The following is a 21,245-nucleotide window of genomic DNA, read 5'->3' as shown; positions in this document are numbered from 1 at the left end:
CAGCTTATCACCCAGTAAGCTCCAGAAAGGAGTGTGGGCTCTGACCTTCCTAGAGCCAGCGGCAGAGCCCTCGTGGCCTCTCCTCTGCATTGTATCTGCCATCTCCTGACCAGGCCCTCTGTTTAGTCTCTTTTCTGCTCCAAGCCCTCTGGCACACTGGGCCCTAGAAAACTTCCAGGTCCAATCTTCTCTGCCACGCCACATGAGATGAAATAGGATGGGAAGTTTTACTGGGTAAAGATTTCAGGTCCATCTAGTTCTCATAAGAAAAATGTGGCCATGACTTTCAGATGCTCTGTGACCACCTTCTCATGGGCTGGTTGACTATCAGGGAATTCCTAGGAATTGTATATAAGTACTTTTTTTTCTTTTTGAGAGGGAGTCTCAGTCTGTTGCCCAGGCTGGAATGCAGTGGTGTGATCTCAGCTCATTGCAACCTCCACCTCCCAAGTTCAAGCAATTCTCCTACCCAGCCTCCTGAGTAGCTGGGATTACAGACATGCACCACCACGTCCGGCTACTTTTTTTTGTATTTTTAGTAGAGATAGGGTTTCACCATGTTGGCCAGGCTGGTCTGGAACTCCTAAACTCAGGTAATCCACCCGCCTTGGCCTCCCTCCCAAAGTGCTGGGATTACAGTTGTGAGCCACCATGCCCAGGTGAGAATAAGTACAATTGTATGGGAAGAGTGATCCCTTATTTTCTATCATATTCCCAAGGACACCCTTGACTCTACAAAAAAGCATAAGAACCACTGACTTTATGTATCAGAAGATCACTGAATTTCAACACTGGCCAGAGGTCAGATTTAAATTGGCCATTCATTTATCCCTTCATTCACTCAAGTAAAGGCTATCTTAGAACAGTGACAGGGCCATGCCTGTCCTCCAGGATCAGTCATTTATCAGGGCAGATCACAAGATGGGAACACACCTGTAGAACTGTGACTTTTGAGGAAACGTCTTGGAAAGGTTCAAGGTTATAAACTTGGCTCTTTATGGCCAGGTCATTTTCAGGATGGTGTTGCTGAGGGAAGCAAAACTAACTCATAGATTTTGAAGAGAATGAGAAGGCACTGGCCCTGTGAAACTGTGGAGAATCACCAAATATCACCTTCCTCCAGACACTGGTTTCTCCTGGTGGCCTTCTAAAATGGGTTGAATGGGGAGCTCCCAAAAAGATGTATCTGCTCAAAGCCTGTGGATGTGACCTTAACTGGGAAAAGGGTCTTTACAGATACAATTCAGGATCTTAAAATGAGATCACCCTGGTTCAGGATGATCCCAAAATCCAATGACAAGGATTGTAATAAGAGAGGAGAGGCAATGCAAGGATGGGGGCAGAGAGTGGAGCAATGTGTCCACAAGCCAAGGGACAGTAAAGGTTGTGGGCCACTGCCAGGAGCTGAGAGAGAGGCTCCGGACAGGTCCTGCCTGCAAGAACCCAGAAGGAAGCCGCCCTGCTGACACCTTGATTTCAGACTTCCAGCCTCCAGAACTGAGAGAGACTCAACTTCTGGTTTTTGTTTTGTTTATTTGTTTTTTCGGGGTTTTTTTTGAGACAGAGTTTTGCTCTTGTTGCCTAGGCTGGAGTGCAATGGTGCAATCTCAGCTCACTGTAACCTCCGCCTCCTGAGTTCAAGCGATTCTCCTGCCTCAGCACCCCAAGTAGCTGGGACTACAGGCGCGTGCCATCACGCTCAGCTAATTTTGTATTTTTATTAGAGACGAGGTTTCTCCATGTTGGTCAGGCTGATCTCGAACTCCCAACCTCAGGTGATCCACCCACCTCGGCCCCCCCAAAGTAAACTTCTGTTTTCTTAAGCCACTCAGGTGGTGCTAATTTGCGCCAGGAAATGAACGGACCTCCCTGTTTCTGTGGACATGCCATTTCTCTGCTCACTTCCACCTTCACCCCTCTCCGAGTCAGACCACAGCTTAAAGCAGCCAGTCAAGGGCTTCCCTCCTCTCCATTACGCCCTCCTCCTTAGAAGGGCACATGCCCACCTCCGGGTAAGCAGTGGCTCATTTCCTCACCCCCATTAGTCTTGCTTTACTTTTTTTTTTTTTTTTTTCATACCGGGTCTCACTCTATCACCCAGGTTGGGGTGCAGTAGTGCAATCTCGGCTCACTGCAACCTAGAGTTCCCAGATCAAGCAATCCTCCCACCTCAGCTTCCCAAGTAGCCAGGACCACAGGCAAGTACCACCATGTCTGGCTAATTTTTTATTATTATTATTATTATTTGTAGAGACAGGGTCTCCCTATGTTGCCCAGGCTGATCTCGAACTCCTGGGCTCAAGGGATCCCCCTGCCTCAGCCTCCCAAAGTGCTGGAATTACAGGCGTGAGCCACAGCGCCTAGCCTCAGTTCTTTTTTGAGACAGAGTCTCGCTCTTGTTGGCCAGGCTGGAGTGCAGTGGCGCAATCTTGGCTCACTGCAACATCTGCCTCCTGTGTTCAAGCGATTCTTATGCCTCAGCCTCCCAAGTAGCTAGGATTACAGGGGTACGCCACCACGCCCAGCAAACTTTTGTAATTTTAGTAGAGACAGGGTTTCGCCATGTTGGCCAGGCTGGTCTTGAACTCCTGGCTTCAAGTGGTCTGCCCGCCTCAGCCTCCCGAAGTGCTGGAATTACAGGCGTGAGCCACTGTAGCCAGTCAGGCTCAGTTCTTGATTTAAAAATCCCCAGTCTGTGGGCTTTTCCCTGATCACCCACTTCACCCTGGGCCCTGCCACACTCCCAGTCTGCCTCCTTGCTGAATTTCCCCCGCCCCATAACACCTACAACCATCTAACAAGTTACTATTCTAAGAGTGTCACTTTCACATCTCCCTAAGCAAAAAACAGAAAAACCCAAAATGAGAGATGAGATTACAAGGGATGTTTATCTCCCTCTTTATACTATTCTGTTTTTTCTCGTTTTTCTATGTTAATGTTTTGCTCTTTTTTTTTTTTTTTTTTTTTTGAGATGGAGTCTCGCACTGTCGCCCAGGCTGGAGTGCAGTGGCGCGATCTCAGCTCACTGCAAGCTCCGCCTCCCAGGTTCACGCCATTCTCCTGCCTCAGCCTCCCAAGTAGCTGGGACTATAGGCCCCGGCCACCACGCCCGGCTAATTTTTTGTATATTTAGTAGAGACGGGGTTTCACCGTGTTAGCCAGGATGGTCTCCATCTCCTGACCTCGTGATCCGCCCGCCTCGGCCTCCCAAAATGTTGGGATTACAGGCGTGAGCCACCGTGCCCAGTCAACGTTTTGCTCTTTTTATTATAAAAAGTTATGGAAAATAAAGCTCCTGAATGCTTCCCTCTCGCCTGCCAAATATCTTCGGGGGCCCACCCCCGAGAGCCCTTGGCAGCCGGACCCTCACTGCTGGCATGTCCTTCGTTCCTTTTCTTCCTCCTTGAGTGATCTCCACCTCTCCGTGTGCAGCCAAAACTGAACTCTGACCCGCACTTCACTGACACAGTCTCCCTCAGATCCCATGAAAGGAAACCAGATGGGCCAGAATTATTTCAAGGCATGAGGGGCAACAGACAGAGACAGATGGAAGACATATGTTAAAGTCACAATCAGACCAAGTAAGAATCCCTAAAGGCGAGTGCTTAGGTCTCAGTTACATTACTCACTCCAGCATTCTGAAATTCTTTCTCCTCACTCTATTATACTTAATTTAAGCTTGGAATATCGCACTAATTGTTCTCATTGCTTACTTTTTTTTAATGCTAGTGTGCTCGTTGGGCGTCGCTATTCAACAAACCATGAGAAATCTAAAATGCAAGCCCTCCTCTGATGAGAAGTGAAATTGATTTTTTTTAAAGCCATTTGGATTCACCAGAAACAACTGTCTTTTAACACTTGTCTGAACTCCTACCTAATTATTTTTAGGGCTTTGGGCTAAAAAGCAAATTGCATTATGTTCTTCTAAAAGTATATACTTACAGAACCATCTGTAATCCCTTCAAAGCAATCTTTGCAAGTCACTACTGGAATATATAATGCTATAAATTCTATTAGATCATAGAGTCACAGGGCTGGAAGCCATCTAGAGAGCCAACAGATCATAGGCCTCCTGCTGTCTTCAAAACCACATCTTAAGTAGGCCAGAAAATAAATGACCAAATGTATCTTTTCTGTAAATCCCTTTCTGCTTCCACCTCCCACCCTTAAAAATATTTTCAGGTAGAATGAGACCAAGTCCATAAACATCTAAATTTAAAAAGGGAATTGGGCCGGCCACAGTGGCTCATGTCTGTAATCCCAGCACTTTGGGAGGCTGAGGCGGGAAGATCACCTGAGCCTGGCTAACACGGTGAAACCCCATCTCTACTAAAAATTCAAAAATCTAGTCGGGCAAGGTGGTGTGCACCTGTAATCCCAGCTACTCGGGAAACTGAGGCGAGAGATTCACTTAAACCTGGGAGGCAGAGGGTGCAGTGAGCTGAGATCGTGCCACTGCACTCCAGCCTGGGCAACAGAGCGAGACTCCGTCTCAAAAATAAATAAATAAATAAAAATATAAAGGGAATTGGAGAAGAAGGTGTGATGGTCCATAAGTACTTTCCCCACTGGGAACATCTGCACGGATCACAGGTAAACACTCAGGGACGGGGCCCAGCCTTTCTTCTCTCCTTATCACCAGGTTATCCAACAGGGTAGGCACCAGCAGCCAAGCCTAGTCCAACCTGGGTGATCCCCCCGCTCAAATTCCCAAGGCAGGAACTAGCAGTAAGAAGAGACAGACTTCGTGACATCTACATGAAAACAATTGCTTCTTTTATCTCCAAGGCCAGATTCATTCTAACTTGGGCAAATGCTAAGAAGCATTTTTTTATGGGTAAAAGCAAGTCAGGCCCTATCCTAAAATGAAAGTGTGTATTAAAAGTCGCAGTCTCCTGGCTGGGCGCGGTGGCTCACGCCTGTAATCCCAGCACTTTGGGAGGCCGAGGCGGGCAGATCATGAGGTCAGGAGATTGACACCATCCTGGCTAATACGGTGAAACCCCGTCTCTACTAAAAAGACAGAAAAAATTAGCCGAGCATCGTGGTGGGCGCCTGTAGTCCCAGCTACTCGGGAGGCTGAGGCAGGAGAATGGTGTGAATGCGGGAGGCGGAGCTTGCAGTGAGATCGCGCTGCTGCACTCCAGCCTGGGCGAGAGAGAGACTCCGTCTCAAAAAAAAAAAAAAAAAAAGAGGTCGCAGTCTCCTTCACTGGCATTATCCCATGCTCTCCTTCATTGTCAACCTCCTTCCCACCCCCAAACCCCTGCTTTTTCCACCTCTCTTCTTTTTCAGACCCCATAGGACCTTCCACCTCCCCTCAGTCTAACAGTAACTCAAGGTTCACTCACACAGCAAGTGTTTTTTGAGCACCTCTCATTCCCCAGACACTGCACTGAGCACTTTTCATAAATATCCTCTCCTTTAATATTCACAGTATGACTCAGGTAGGTACTGTACTCGCCCTCATTCAGCTGATAAAGGAACCGAGGCGCAGAGAAGGTGAGTAACCTGCCCAAAGGCACAGGCTGGTGAGCAGCAGAGGAAGCCAAGACCTGAGCCCAGGAAGTCCAAGGTCAGTGGCCCTGCTCTGGGCGGCCTCCTCGTTAGGCCTCCTCCCAGGCATGGGACAACCTCTAGGGGCCTTCTGTTTATTGACGGTTGTGTAACTTTGAGGCCAGCCCACACTGGGCCTACTCTGTTGATAACAAAATGGTCAGTTACCTTGAAAATACAACACAGCCAGAAAGATCGCACGTCATGGAGCCCAGGCAGACGCAATAGAAAAAGCTGGACCCTCTAACAACATCCAGAACCTATGATTCCTCGCTTCAGAACCAAGAAGACTGGGACATGACCGGAACCCGAACTCCAGAACTCTTCCAGAAGCGAGGTGTCCAGTCGCCGGAAGATCCGGGTCTAAAATTGGCCTCCACATATCTTACCATAAATGGCCAAATCTAAAGCCTTCCAATTGGACCCTGTCCAGCCAACATTCCCAAATCCTTTCCCTCTCCCTCCGAGCCCATAAACTTGCCCCAGACCCCAAGTCAGGGAGACAGATTGAAGCCCAATTCCCATCTCCTTGCTGGCAGGTTTTGCAATAAAGCCTTTCCTGTCTCAGCCAGGCACCGTGCCTCATGCCTGTAATCCCAGCACTCTGGGAGGCCAAGATGGGAGGATTGCTTGAGGCAAGCAGTTCGAGACCAGCCTGGTCAATATAGTGAGACCCCCCCCCATCTCAAAAAAAAAAAAAAAAAGCCGGCCGGGCGCAGTGGCTCATACCTGTAATCCCAGCACTTTGGGAGGCGGAGGCGGGTAGATCAGCTGAGGTCAGGAGTTCCAGATCAGCCTGTCCAACATGGAGAAACTCCTCCTCTACTAAAAATACAAAAATCAGCTGGGTGTAGTGGCACATGCCTGTAATCTCAGCTATTCAGGAGGCTGAGGCAGGAGAATCTCTTGAACCTGGGAGGCAAAGGTTGCAGTGAGCCGAGATCACTCTACTATGCTCCAGCCTGGACGACAAAAGCGAAACTCCATCTAAAAAAAAAAAAATTTTTTAATTAATTAATTTAAAAAAAAAATTCCTTTCCTGCCTAGCTGTTGGCTTCTGTGCACATAGGGCAGCGAGCCATTGATAACAGCAGTGGTGCAAGCATTAGGAAGTATAAGACGCTGGGAGAGTATATGAGGAGAGGACCTGACACCATCTGGGCTCAGGGATAGCTTCTTGGAGTGGGGAGACAATTAAATTAGGGCCAGGCAGATAGGAGAGTCATCAGAGAAAGAGGTAGGAGAGGAACGGTTCAGTCCAGGAAATGAATTCCTTCATGTGTTCATTTACTCTCTCATTTGGAGTTTGATACTGAATTGCCAGTGATTGCTACTTTCTCAGTGGCATTGGCATCTGCAGACTAGAACCTGGGCAGGAAGCAGAGATTCTGATAGTCATGCACTCATTAACGCTATCAATATTTGTCGACCCTAAACTGTGTCATTGTTAACCTCAGGCATCAAGAGATGCCGGGCTTATTTGACAAATGGATGAGAGACCTTCCCTTGCTTCCTGAGATCTTCACACAAAGTCCACCTGGCAGGTGAGGCCAACTCTGGATGAACGTCCTTCACTTCATCCATTAGTTTTTAATGCCCTTTCCAAGAAAAAGAGGCCAAGTGCACCAGACTCCTGCTGCACCCAGAGTCTGAGCTGCTCTGTACCACTGTATCCTCAAACTTGTCCTGGAAGACAGAATGGACGTGATGGTTCCGCCAAACAGCCCACCCCTGCAAACATTCGTCTAGTATTTGCTTTTCATACTTAAAAATCAAGCACTCTGGAAAGCATCTGCAATAATGTATACTGTGTTGGTCTAGGCAGTTGGTTACACGGGTATGCACACTATGTAAAAATTCATTAAGCTGTGCACTTAGGAGGTGAGCATCTTTTACGTCTTTTTCACAATTCAATTAAAAAGTTTATTTAAAACATCAGCCAATGCAGTTCACTTTCTGGTTCTCATTAGCATTATGGGAAAAGAGAATATTTGAGCTGGAAAGGACCTCTGAGAGTAGCTAGACTAGCCTTTCCCAACATGTGTTCCGTGGAACCCTGGCCCCAAGAGATTGTCTGAAAAACAGAAATGTATATGGGTCAAATAAATGTGACAGATGCTACATACTATTTGTTTTAGGGATTCACAATATCAGCTCCAAAACAGAGCTCATCAGTCTCCACACATCCCGCCCTCCACCTCATAGTCTCCATGTCAATATCACTTTTTCCATACTCCAGGAAATGGTATCCACCCAATGGCACAAGCCAGAAATCTGGGAATCGTTTCTGATTTTTCGCTTTCTCTTGCTTCTTGCAATTACATCTCCAAAACTGTTCTGAAATCTGTCCACTTTTGCCCCATTTTCACTCCATTACTCAGAACCACCAGCGTCACAACGTCTCTCCCCTACAACACCTTGGGCCTCCTAATGGTTCTGCCTCCCTCTCCCTCTTCTCTACAAAGCAGCCAGAAGCTCTCAGAAAAACAGAATATCACTCCCCTGATGAAAATCTTCAGTAGTTCCATGTTTCCTTAGAATAAAGTTCGAAATCCCTAAAAAAGCCTCTGAGCTCCCTATCCATCTGGCTTCAAGCTGGACTTCCCCAGTGTCTCCAACGTTCCACACTCTCTCAATAGGGCATTTGCTCTTTTTCTCTGCCACTCTCGACCACAACCTGGGCAACTCCTCCTCATCCTGCGGGGCTCAGCACTTCTTTGAGGATGCCCCCTTGCCATGCACTCCCATTTTCAGTTTTTGGTTTTTTTTTTTGAGACGGAGTTTCACTCTTTTTGCCCAGGCCGGAGTACAATGGTGCAATCTCAGGTCACTGCAACCTCGGCCCCCTGGGTTCAAGTGATTCTCCTGCCTCAGCCTCCCCAGTAGGTGAGATTACAGGCACCCACCACCATGCCCAGACAATTTTTGTATTTTTAGTAGAGACCAGGTTTCACCATGTTTGCCAGGCTGGTCTTGAACTCCTGAGCTCAGGTGATCCACCCACGTCGGCCTCCCAAAGTGCTAGGATTACAGGTGTCAGCCACTACACCCAGGCCCGGATTTCCTCTTTCATAACATCCTTGAAATCCATGGCTTGCTCAATGGACAGGGACTATGTTGTCATTCAGGGCTCTATCTCTAGCAATGCCTGGCCTAGGAGGCATTCAATAAATGCTTTTGAATAAATGATAATACTGAATGTCAAACAAAATGAAAAGAAAATTCCTCTTACACTTAATATAACTGAGAATTCCCCAAACAGAGTTGACCACAACATTCTTTTCTCATTTAACCCTACCAAACTCGTGCTCCTCGGAACACTTGGTAGAAAAGCGGATCTGTTCTAAGTCTCATTTTACAGATTCTGAGGCCCAGAGAGGTGAAAAGAACTGACTGAAGTCAGTTAGCCCATTAGTTCTTGAAAGAATATAATTTGTTCTCAGAAAATAATGTACAGTGTAGTAAAATTTAACTATTTTTAACACTACTTGGAGATGTTTTGAAGCTAAGAAATACCGTAGAAATTAGAAATCTCAATTAAGATAAGAGGAAAGGGCTAGGCAAGAAAGATAAGAAGCTGGTTTCTTATCACTGACACCGAAATAAATTTAAATTATTAAACAGTTAAGTGAAAATAAGAGCAAAATCTAGAAAAAAAAAAGGTAGGGGAATATTTAACTGAATTATCAATGGGACTAACGTTCTAAACTTAAAAACACTGGAAGAAACCATAGAGTAAATGATGTGACTGCTAAAAACTAAAATGTTTGTGTATTAAAACATCAGACAATTAAAGGCAAGCAACAAACTAGGGAAATATTTTTAGCCTCTGCTACAGATTCAGCTAGTTATTCAAAAATTTATATTAGAGAGGCGGGGGGTGGTGGCTCATGCTTGTAATCCCACCACTATGGGAGGCCGAGGCAGGCGGATCATTTGAGGTCAAGAGTTCGATACCAGCCTCCCAAACCGATGAGCACCCCTACTAAAAATACCAAAAAATAGCTGAGTGTGGTGGCGCGAGCTTGTAATCACAGCTACTCTGGAGGCTGAGGCATGAGAATCACTTGAACCTGGGAGGTTGAGGCTGCAGTGAGCTATGATCATGCCACTGCACTCCAGCCTGGGTGACAGAGTGAGACTCTGCCTCAAAATATAAAATTAAATTAAATTAAATTTAAAATGCAAATTAAAGCCACAAGAAACCACTGCCACTTTTCAAATGTTCAAAGATTAAGAAAAAGAAAAATGGTCATGGCTGGGCACAGTGACTCACGCTTGTAATCCCAGCACTTTGGGAGGCCGAGGCGGGTGAATCACCTGAGGTCGGGAGTTCGAGACTAGCTTGGCCAACATGGTGAAACCCTGTCTCTACTAAAAATACAAAAACGTAGCCGGGCATGGTGGCAGATGCCTGTAGTCCCAGCTACTCAGGAGGCTGAGGCAGGAGAATCACTTGAACCCGAGAGGCAGAGGTTGCAGTGAGCCAAGGTCATGCCACTGCACTCCAGCCTGGGCAACAAGAGCGAAGTTCTGTCTCAAAAAAAAAAAGATCATTCCCAAAAACCTCACTAAGGTGAGGCACTAGTCAAGAACCCTCTGTTCATGCTCACAGTCTTTCTGAGAATTCCTTGGCAAGATGTTACAATAACCTGAAGAGTATGCTGAGACCTGGTGACTTCACTCCCGAAAATACTAAGGAAATGACCCAGTTGAGGGTGGAACTCAGATGTACATGCTGGCATTGGGTAAAACAGTGAAAACTGGAAGCCACTGGCATGTTCGCCAGTGGGGGCATGATTGAGTAAAAGGCAGGCTGGCCACAGCAAGGAAAATGAAGAGATTTTAAAGGTATGGGGAAGTGCTTTAACTTACACAGGGTCTCACTGTGTTACACAGGCTGGCTTTGACCTCCTAAACTCAAGCAATCCTCCCACTTCAGCCTCTCAAAGTGCTGGGATTACAGATGTGAGCCACCATTATAGGCATGAGCCACCATGCGTGCCCACTTTATTTATGTATTTATTTTTATTTTTTTGAGATACAGTCTTGCTCTGTCGCCCAGGCTGGAGTGCAGTGGCACGATCTCGGCTTACTGTAACCTCTGCCTCTTGGGTTCGAGCAATTCTCCTGCCTCAGCCTCCCAAATAGCTGGAACTATAGGCACCCACCACCGCGCCCAGCTAATTTTTGTATTTTTAATAGAGACAGGGTTTCACCATGTTGGCCAGGCTGGACTGGAACTCGTGACCTCAGGTGATCCACCCGCCTTGGCCTCCCAAAGTGCTGGGATTACAGGCGTGAGCCACCACGCCCAGCTAACTTATATATATTTCAAGCAGATGTAACAAAGTAAGAAAATTGTATTAAGTGTGATTGCAACTAAAGAAAAATGCAAAGACAATGAACTGGAAGAAAACTACTCTGAGTAAGGAGCGTATCAAGTAATTTTTATTTTCCTCTTGCTATTTTTTTGCATTTTCAAATTTTATCCATAACCATATATTGCTCTTCTAATCAGAAACAGCAATGGCACCTTTTTCAGAATGCCTGTGTACCCTGGCATGTGGGCCCTGGGATGCCCAGCAACAGAAGGGCAGCCAGGAAACACTGAGCCAACACTGAGCCTGAGGCCCTCCAGGCCTACAAGGGCCAACCTTCGGCACCACGTGGCTCTTACTCCCTACTTGAATTTTCCACATCGGATTTAAATTGCAGCCACCATGCACTGGTGTGAAAGATGGTGCAGAGGCAGAACAGTCACAACAGGGCCGAAACAGGTTGCCTTCTTCCCAGCGCTACTGTGTGTCCACACCTAAGTTGTCTCATTCCTACATGTGAGCCACCTGGCCAATACAATATAGTTATTCCTCTGTATCTTCAAGGGATTGGTTCCAGGATGCCCTCACACCAAAACCCATGGATGCGCAAGTCCTTTATATAAAATGGTGTAATATTTGCATATAACCTATGCACATCCTCCTGTATACATTAAATCATCTCTAGATTACTTATAATACCTAATACAATGTAAATATTATAAACATTTGGAAAATATTTTTTCCAAGTATTTTTGGTTGGCATTTGGTTGAATCCACAAATGGAGAACCCACGAATGGCCCAGAACAGCAGCTCATGCCTGTAATCTCAGCACTTTGGAGGCTGAGGCAGGAGGATCCTTTGAGCCCAGAAATGTGAGACCAGCCTGGGCAACATAGGGAAACCCCTGTCTCTTAAAAAATAAAAATAAATAAATAAATAAATAAATAAATTAGGCTGGGCACAGTGGCTCACACCTATAATCCCAGCACTTTGGGAGGCTGAAGTGAGCAAATTGCTTGAGCTCAGGAGTTCGAGACCAGCCTGGGCAATATGGCAAAACCCTGTCTCTACAAAAAAAGTACAAAAATTAGGCTGGGCACAGTGGCTCACATCTGTAATCCCAGCACTTTGTGAGGCCTAGGTGGGCAGACCACTTGAGGTCAGGAGTTCAAGACCAGCCTGACTAACAGGGTGAACCCCTGTCTCTACTAAAAATACAAAAATTAGCTGGGCATGGTGGTGCCTATAATCCCAGCTATTCAGGAGGCTGAGGCATGAGAATTGCTTGAAGCTGGGCGGCGGAGATTGCAGTGAGCCAAGATTGCACTACTGCACTCCAGCCTGGGCAATACAGCAAAACTCAGTTTAAAAAGAAAAAGAAAAAAACACGGCCGGGCGCGGTGGCTCACGCCTGTAATTCCCAGCACTTTGGGAGGCCGAGGCGGGCGGATCACGAGGTCAGGAGATCGAGACCACCCTGGCTAACACGGTGAAACCCCCTTTCTACTAAAAAGACAAAAACTTAGCCGGGCGTGGCGGCATGCGCCTGTAGTCCCAACTACTCGGGAGGCTGAGGCAGGAGAATGGCGTGAACCCGGAAGGCGGAGCTTGCAGTGAGCTGAGATTGCGCCACTGCACTCCAGCCTGGGTGACAGAGTGAGACACCGTCTCTAAATAAATAAAAAAGTAAGCAAGCTGGGCATGGTGGCTTGTGCCTGTAGTCCCACCCTCTCGGGAGGCTGAGGTGGAAGGATTGCTTCAGCCCAGGAGGTCAAGGCTATAGTGAGCCACGAGGTGGAAGGATTGATTCAGCCCAGGAGGTCAAGGCTACAGTGAGCCACGATCACACCACTGCACTCCAGCCTGGGAGACAGAGCCAGACTCTGTCTCAAAATAATAATAAAAAAGAACCCATGAATGCAGAACCCACGGATACGGAAATAGGGCTGACTGTAGGTCTTTCTCTAGCTGTGTGAACAAAGCTGGTTATATTCAACTAAATAGCCAAAAGAAAAAGAAGATATTACTAGCATAAATGCTTGGATAATAGGAGATGAAAAGAGGACACAAATGTAGTGTTGGTCAGTTTTAAAACTAAAACTCAGACCGGGCACTGTGGCTCATGACTGTAATCCCACACTTTGGGAGGATGAGGTGGGCGAATCACGAAATCAGGGGTTCGAGACCAGCCTGGCCAATATGGTGAAACCCCATCTCTACTAAAAATACAAAAAAATTAGCTGGCCGTAGTGGCGGGCACCTGTAATCCCAGCTACTCTGGAGTCTGAGGCAGGACAATCACTTGAACCTGGGAGGCAGAAGTTGCCGTGAGCCGAGATCGTGCCACTGCACTGCAGCCTGGGCGACAGAGCAAGACTCCGTCTCAAAAACCTACAAACAAACAAAAAACAACTAAAACTCAGAAAAATAAAATTCAATGGTCATTACTTAATAAATTCAAATGGGTCGGGCGCAGTGGCTCACGGCTGTGATCCCAGCACTTTGGGAGGCGGAGCTGGGCAGATCACCTGAGGTCAGGAGTTCGAGACCTGCCTGACCAACATCGTGAAACCCCGTTTCTACTAAAAATACAAAAATTAACCAGGCTTGTTGGCACATGCCTGTAATCCCAGCTACTTGGGAGGCTGAGGTTGGAGAATCGCTTGAACCTAGGAGGCAAAGGTTGCAGTGGGCTAGGATTATGCCACCGCACTCCAGGCTGGGTGACAAAGCGAGACTCCATCTCAAAAAATTAATTAATTAATTAAGATAAATAAATTCAAATGAACCTTAGTGAGCATAGGTAGGCATTAGATTAGGTACCTTTGACCCCTACAATAATATCTGAGGTAGAGAAAGTTGCATGGGCCAAGCAATAGCATGCAGGCACATCAGCATTTAGCCTTTTCAGCTGAGAGGGAACCTGCTCCACCCTTTACAGCTGTGGTCCTAGAGGAAGATATTTGTTTTGCTTTTATTTTTTATTTTTGAGACAGCATTTTTGCTCTGTCACCCAGGCTGGCATGCAGTGGTGCAATCATGACTGACCACAGCCTCGACCTCCTGGCTCAGGCATCCTCTCACCTCAGCCTCCCAAGTAGCTGAGGCCACAGGCACACACAGACATGCACCAACATGCTCGGCTAATATTGTTTATTATTTTTTTAGAGATAGGGGTGTCTCCCTATGTTGCCCAGGCTGGTCTCCAACTCCTAACCTCCAGTGATTCTCCCACCTTAGTCTCCCAAAGTGCTGGAATTATTGGTGTGAGCGACCATGCCCATAATAGGCATAAGCTGGGAACATATTTACTTTATCTGATTTAACTACCTGATAGAGCTGTTTTGAGGATGAAATGAAATAACACTAGTGAAGATCCATGGAGGTACATCCCAATAAAACATTAAAGAGGCAGGGCACGGTAGCCCACACCTGTAATCCCAGCACTTTTGGGAGGCAGAGGCAGACAGATCCCTTGAACTCAGGAGTTCAAGACCAGCCTGGTGCAACAAAACGCCCCTCCCCTCACATAACCCCTTAATCTTTTAAATCAGTACTTGTTCTAATATTTCATGTAGTTTCCTTTAGGCCTGTAGGGAAGAGAAAATGCTTTTCCTCTGCACTCTCATGTTCAGTAACTGGGGGCTTGCAAATTAAGCTGCAAAAGACAGGTACCTTTGACAAAAGGAAAAAAGCAGTTTATGTGTATAATACACATACACACAGGAGTGCTCAGTGACGAGTAACTCAAAAGGGTGGTTAGTATTTGGGGCTTATATACCTAACTTAGTTGAGGGAAAAGAGGGGAAAGAAAGGCCATTGTGGGAAAAACAAATGGGTTTCCTTAGGAAAAACAAATAGAAGTTTTCAGGAGAAGAAACAGGAGATGAGAAAGTTTGTGAGACTGTTTGTCTAGACAGGTATGGATGGTCTCCTTCAGGACCATAAAACTTCCCTGATGAATGCATTTATGAGTAGACCTAACCCAAAGGGGGAATTTATAGCAGCCTCCTTTCTCAGAAGTCACTGCTTTTAGTCAGATAAGGGAAGCTCTGAGAAAGTTTCTATGTGTTTATTCTCCATTGCCTTCAGCTCAAAATAATCCTGATGACAAAGTGTCATATTTTGGCATGGCATAGTCTGAACTCCTTTAGGTTAAATAACTATTACAAAGGGAGATAAAAAGCTGATGCATTCTATTAATTCTAAAGAAAAAGATACCACTAATATAATGAAATAATATAAAAAGTATAATTTATACAATCTAGAATGATGACTATTATGTAATTGCCACCTTAATCATAAGACAAAATCCCAAAATTATAAGTGTCACTACAGCAATTATCCACCTTTAAAAGACAGCATTTGACAACATTCCTAATATCTTAATCTACTGCCTTTCCTAGATTAAATGTATTTTTTAATCACTGTCAGCTATCTTAATCTTTAGAAATTTTTAAGCTTTTAGTACCATCATTTTCTCTAGGACAATTTTTAAACATTTTAATATCTTAAATTTGAGGTTTTCTTCATTTTCCTGAAATTGTCAACTCAACCCTGAAATCCCCAGTATCCAAAGTTTTTCTCACTAATCACTACAGATAATTAGGAAATCACCTTGAGCCTTTTTCTGAACAATTTCCTAGGTTTGTCTTTACAGGAAGAAAGAAGAGTAAGTTCTAGGAAAACCCTAAGAAATATTTTGAATAAAATGCTTTATTTTGCATAAGTGCAGAATATCTATACAAGTTTCCTCAAAAGGAAGTTTTTAATAAACCAAAAAGGCAAAAATATCCTTAGAAATAATTCAGATGAGGCTGATATTCCAAAGGGCTTAATTATGGAATATATTTCATATTTTAGTTTCGAAGCGTAACTCATATGACCTATAAAACACAAGGTTCGGCCTACCTCCTCAGACGAAATCTTCTCCCTGAAGGAATATAAGTTCATATTTTTGCTGGCATTTTTAATGTGCAAAATACTTAAGTGTGGGTAATCTCCTCTGTTCTTAGCCCTTTCATTATAAACGTTTAAAACTTCTAAAGGTCACCAATGGCTTGCACTTTGCCAATCAATTATTGAAAAGAAATGTACCAGGCTCATGGTGGATTGAGAAAATGTGAGTAACTCATGGGCGATTTAAACTGCCGAAGAACTCCCAGAACAGGAATTTTAGCACACACGGGTGTTACTGGGTGGTATCTTCAAGTACTGGGGTACTCTTAAGGGGGTCACGTATTGGACTCCTGTTGACTCACTCTCAATCTCTGATCAGTAAAGACCTGGGTGTAGACGATCGGAATTTCTGGGGGAAGGGGCTCCTGATGATGAAACAAAGCCGACAGGTGGTACCTGCAAATCCCCGGGGAGGGACAGGCCGGCCGGCGCCCTCTCCCTCCCAGGAGCCAGGCTTCTGAGCCCTCGGCGTCCACAAAGTCCAGACGCTGCCACTCAGCCCTGAAACGGACACGAAACGGACAAGACAAGCTGCCGCGCTTCAGCCACAGGCACGCGAGTGACTCGATTTCCTGGATCATTGCCCGGCCCGGGTCTGGCAAGTCGTGGGCTCCCAGCCCCGGCAAAGCTTTCCACCCAGACTGAAGCGCAACTCCGCGGAGACCGCGTGGCTGCGAACCACCCGCCGGGTTTACTTTCATATTTAGCTAGGCGCTACCCACAATGCATTTGTAAAAATAAAATGCAGAAAAACCTTGGTTGATTAACATAATTCTCACAAACTCTCTTAAGAGAGAGTGTTTTTGTTTTATTTTCATTGTATTTAATTAAAAAGTTCTATAAATTTTATTTTTTGTGATCATGGCCTAGGATCCGAAAACTCTCCTTACCTAGAAAAGACCGCAAGTAGGCACTATAAATACCAAGGTACTCAGCGGCTATTACAGTTGGTCCGAGTGTTGTGGGTTATTGTTAAGTTGATTTAACATTGTCTCCCCCCACAACCGCGCTTGACTAGCTTGACGTTTTGCACTAATAGTAGTTAACAACGCTTACATAAATTAATCAAAATGCATATAAAAGTAACTTTTAGTTGACGGTTTCAATGAAAGACAAAGCATAGCAGAGTAAGTTTTAGTTGATTTGAATGACTTTTCAAGAAAGCCTACTTGGTTACAATCTTCTTTTAGTAAGATTAACTTCCCAGCAGCATTGAAGTATTCACCTTCAAAATGCCTGGGAAGAAAATTTACATGAAAGGAATAATTTTTGGCCGGGCGCGGTGGCTCAAGCCTGTAATCCCAGCACTTTGGGAGGCCGAGACGGGCGGATCACGAGGTCAGGAGATCGAGACCATCCTGGCTAACACGATGAAACCCCGTCTCTACTAAAAAATACAAAAAACTAGCCGGGCGCGGTGGCGGGCGCCTGTAGTCCCAGCTACTCGGGAGGCTGAGGCAGGAGAATGGCGTAAACCCGGGAGGCGGAGCTTGCAGTGAGCTGAGATCCGGCCACTGCACTCCAGCCTGGGCGACAGAGCGAGACTCCGTCTCAAAAAAAAAAAAAAAAAAAAAGAAAGGAATAATTTTGTTTTAATTACCTTTGAATGTATTAAATATTGTATTCAGTTTTTAGTAAACCTTATAATCAAGGTTAATTTTCTATATATGTGTGTGTATATATACACACGCATACATACACATATACATATACATACATATATACACACACACATACATGCATATATATATGTATACTTCCCCCCAACCCAGACGGAGTCTTGCTCTGTCTCCAGGCTGGAGTGCAATGGCACGATCTTGGCTCACTGCAACCTCCACCTCCCGGTGGTGGCTCACGCCTGTAATCCCAGCACTTTGGGAGGGAGAGGTGGTGGGGGATCTCTGGAGTCCAGGAGTTCTAGAGACTAACCTGGGCAAAATGGCGAAACCCCTGTCTCAAAAATGAAAAATAAAAAAGACATAAAAAGTCTATTGCTATAAATTCAATAATTGTGTAGGTGTGAGTGAGCAGATAATGTACATTTTTTGCATAAGCTTGTTCATTTGTTTCATATATAAAATACATAGGTTTTAAAATCTGAGAGCTATAAGAAAAAAAAATTTAAGACTATATAAGTTCACAGATTCGGATCAATATCCAATTTATAACCAGGTAAGAATGGAGGTGTTCATCGGTTTCACCTCCCTGGCAAGGTTTCCTCGCTGGCATTCATCCAGCCTTTCTGTCTGCAGTTGTCAGCCGGCAGTTGGTTAGAGTTGACACTCAGATTCCATCAAAAAAGTCCAACACACTGGCTTTCTTCATTAGCAAATAAACTTGGCTGCGTTGTTGAAAAATATGCACCCTCTATTGTAAATTTGCGCCAAAAAAAAAAAAAATGCCCTTGAAAAAATTGGCAAAAGGGCCCTATCATTACTAAATCTCGGTAGAAGAAAAAGCCATCATTTGTTAACAAGGACCATTCTCAGCTGAGGAGCATTCACAAGCGGCTGAGGGCTTGCTGAAGACGGGCACTTTGTGTCTGTCCGCCTTCTTAAACTATTCATACCTGAGTCCTGAATGGAAAAGCCTTGAGATACAAAGCCCCCAAATTCTAGAATGGCTGGTAGTGTCTACAAAGTTAGAATACCAGAATCCTGTTCAATGTGCTAAACGTGATAGGCACTTCAATATCCACTTCAGGTGACAAAATTATCAGAAATGAGGTCCACCGTGAAGTAAATGGACCAGAATTTAGCTTTTGCATATGTAATTTCAACCTATGACTCAAACCCAAGAGTGACAATGAGTAAGATCAGGTTTTAGAGTGAAATAATTTTTTTACAAAAAAAATATATATCGCTGGGTGTGGTGGCTCACGCCTGTAATCCCAGCACTTTGGGATGCCGAGGTGGGCGGATCACCTGAGGTCACGAGTTCGAGACCAGCCTGGCCAACATAGTAAAACCCTGGTCTCTACTAAAAATACAAAAATTCGGTCGGGTGCGGTGGCTCAAGCCTGTAATCCCAGAATTTTGGGAGGCCAAGGCGGGCAGATCACGAGGTCAGGAGTTCGAGACCAGCCTGGCCAACATAGCGAAACCGCATCTGTACTAAAAATATAAAACTTAGCTGGGCGTGGTGACAGGCACCTGCAATCCCAGCTACTTGGGAGACTGAGGCAGGAGAATTGCTTGAACCTGGGAGGCGCAGGTTGCAGTGAGCCAAGATTGTGCCACTGCACTCCAGCCTGGGCGACAGTGAGACTCCGTCTCAAAAAAAAAAAAAATATATATATATATATATATATATGAAAATATATAATATATATTATGTATAGCCAGGCGCGATGGCTCCCGCCTGTAATCCCAGCACTTTGGGAGGCCAAGGCGGGCGGATCACGAGGTCAGGAGATTGAGACTACAGTGAAACCCCATCTCTACTAAAAATACAAAAAATTAGCCTGTCGCGGTGGCGGGCGCCTGTAGTCCCGGCTACTCGGGAGGCTGAGGCAGGAGAATGGCATGAACCCGGGAGGCGGAGCTTGCAGTGAGCCGAGATCGAACCACTGCACTCCAGCCTGGGCGACAGAACGAGGCTCTGTCTCAAAAAAAAAAAAAAAATATATATATATATATATATAGTATAATGTATATATAATGCATATAATATAATATATATAATACATGGAAAAAAGTAGCATCCTTACAGAACATGAAAAATGTAAAAACAACCCGAGAGAGAGAGAGAGAGAGAGATCTTGTTGAAATAAATGTTATTTCATCAACCTCGCATTTCAGGGAATTGTGCAAGGATCTGGCCTCTGGCACTCATTTTTTTGTGCCCTTGTGTAATTCCCTCTCCTTGAGTGTAATCTGAACTTACTGACTCATTTCTAAGGAATAGAATAAGATGTAAGTAAAGTGTCTCTCTCCTTTTCTGGGGAAAGTCAGCTGTCACATACTGAGCAGACCTACGGAGGCCAAGGAGCTGTATGTGCGCCAACAGTCAGGGAGTCCCTGAGCACTGTGAGAGAGCTTGCAGCCGATCTCTCCCCAACTGAGCCTTGAGATGACCACAACCCTGGACCACACCTTCATTTCAAGCCTGTGGGAGACCCTGAGCCTGAGCACCCAGCTAACTGTGGCCAGATTCCTGACCCACAGCTAGTGTGAGGAAATCAATGTTAGCTGGTAAGTGCTGGGTGTGTTTGTTATCAGCTATCACTAACTAACACATGCACTTTACCAAGAAGCGCTGCCATTGCTGAAGCGTGTTTGGAACGTTTCTGTTTTGAAAGGCTCCTTCAAAGCTGAAGTGTGACCTGTGCAAGAAAATGGGCCGTGTTATTTTACATCACTTCATTTTTGCCAAGACTGTGCTTCCCATTGCATTATCATATTCAACATCCTTGACTTTGATGGACTTTGGACCGCTTTAAAAAGCAAATCTACCTTCAAAAGAGGAAAATTTGCTGCCACAGAGATCCAAAAAGAATATTCCACAGCTTCTGAAGACAAACTCATTTGGTTTTATGTATTATTTTATTTACCTTTGAGTTGAGATCTCACTCTGTCACCCAGCCTGGAGTGCAGTGGCATGCCATCATGGCTCACTGCAGCCTCAGACTCCTGGGCTCAAATGATCCTCCCACCTCAGCCTTCCAAGTCACTGGGATTACAGGCACGTGCCACCATGCCTGGCTAATTTTTAAAAAACATTTTCAAGGCCAGGCACGGTGGTTCAAGACTGTAATCCCAGCACTTTGGAAAGAGGCTGAGGCGGGCAGATTACGAGGTCAGCAGTTTGAGACCAGCCTGGCCAATATGATGAAACCCCATCTCTACTAAAAATACAAAAATTAGCCGGGCATGGTGGTGCGTGCCTGTAGTCCCAGCTACTCAAGAGGCTGAGGCAGAAGAATCACTTGAACCTGGGAGGCAGAGGTTGCCATGAACCGAGATTGTGCCACTGCACTCCAGCCTGGGTGATAGAGTGAGACCTCTTTTCAAAACACAAACAAAATTTTTTTGTATCCATCTCTGAAGTATCTGGGAAAAAAAAAAGAAAATAAAAATATTTTTGTGGCCAGGCACAGTGGCTCACGCCTGTAATCCCAATATGCTGGGAGGCCAAGGTGGGTGGATCACAAGGTCAGAAGTTCGAGACCAGCCTGGCTAATATGTGAAACCCCCTCTACTAAAAATACAAAAAGTAGCTGAGCGTGGTGGCGCATGCCTGTAATCCCAGCTACTCAGGAGGTTGAGGCAGGAGAATTGATTGAACCTGGGAGGTGCAGGTTGCAGTGAGCTGAGATCGCACCACTGCACTCCACCCTGAGTGACAGAGCGAGACTCCATCTCAAAAAAATATGTATATATATTGGGATCTCAAAATTCTGGCCTCAA

At 45.4% G+C, this 21,245-nt stretch overlaps 1 long non-coding RNA gene across 1 annotated transcript in view; it reads right to left on the bottom strand.

Moving 5' to 3' along the window:
- Positions 1-16,510, bottom strand: part of LOC139362696 (uncharacterized) — a 28,167-nt gene extending 11,657 nt beyond the window's left edge. Inside the window, exons 1-2 of the long non-coding RNA XR_011621878.1 lie at positions 16,234-16,510; positions 6,286-6,543 (exon numbers count right to left, since the gene is read on the bottom strand). This is a non-coding gene — a long non-coding RNA (uncharacterized lncRNA). The remainder of the gene's footprint in view (positions 1-6,285; positions 6,544-16,233) is intronic.
- Positions 16,511-21,245: the final 4,735 nt, after the last annotated feature.

This window comes from Macaca nemestrina, chromosome 4 (genome assembly GCF_043159975.1).
Source record: "Macaca nemestrina isolate mMacNem1 chromosome 4, mMacNem.hap1, whole genome shotgun sequence".
Taxonomy (NCBI): domain Eukaryota; kingdom Metazoa; phylum Chordata; class Mammalia; order Primates; family Cercopithecidae; genus Macaca; species Macaca nemestrina.
This window is presented reverse-complemented; position numbering and strand designations above follow the sequence as displayed.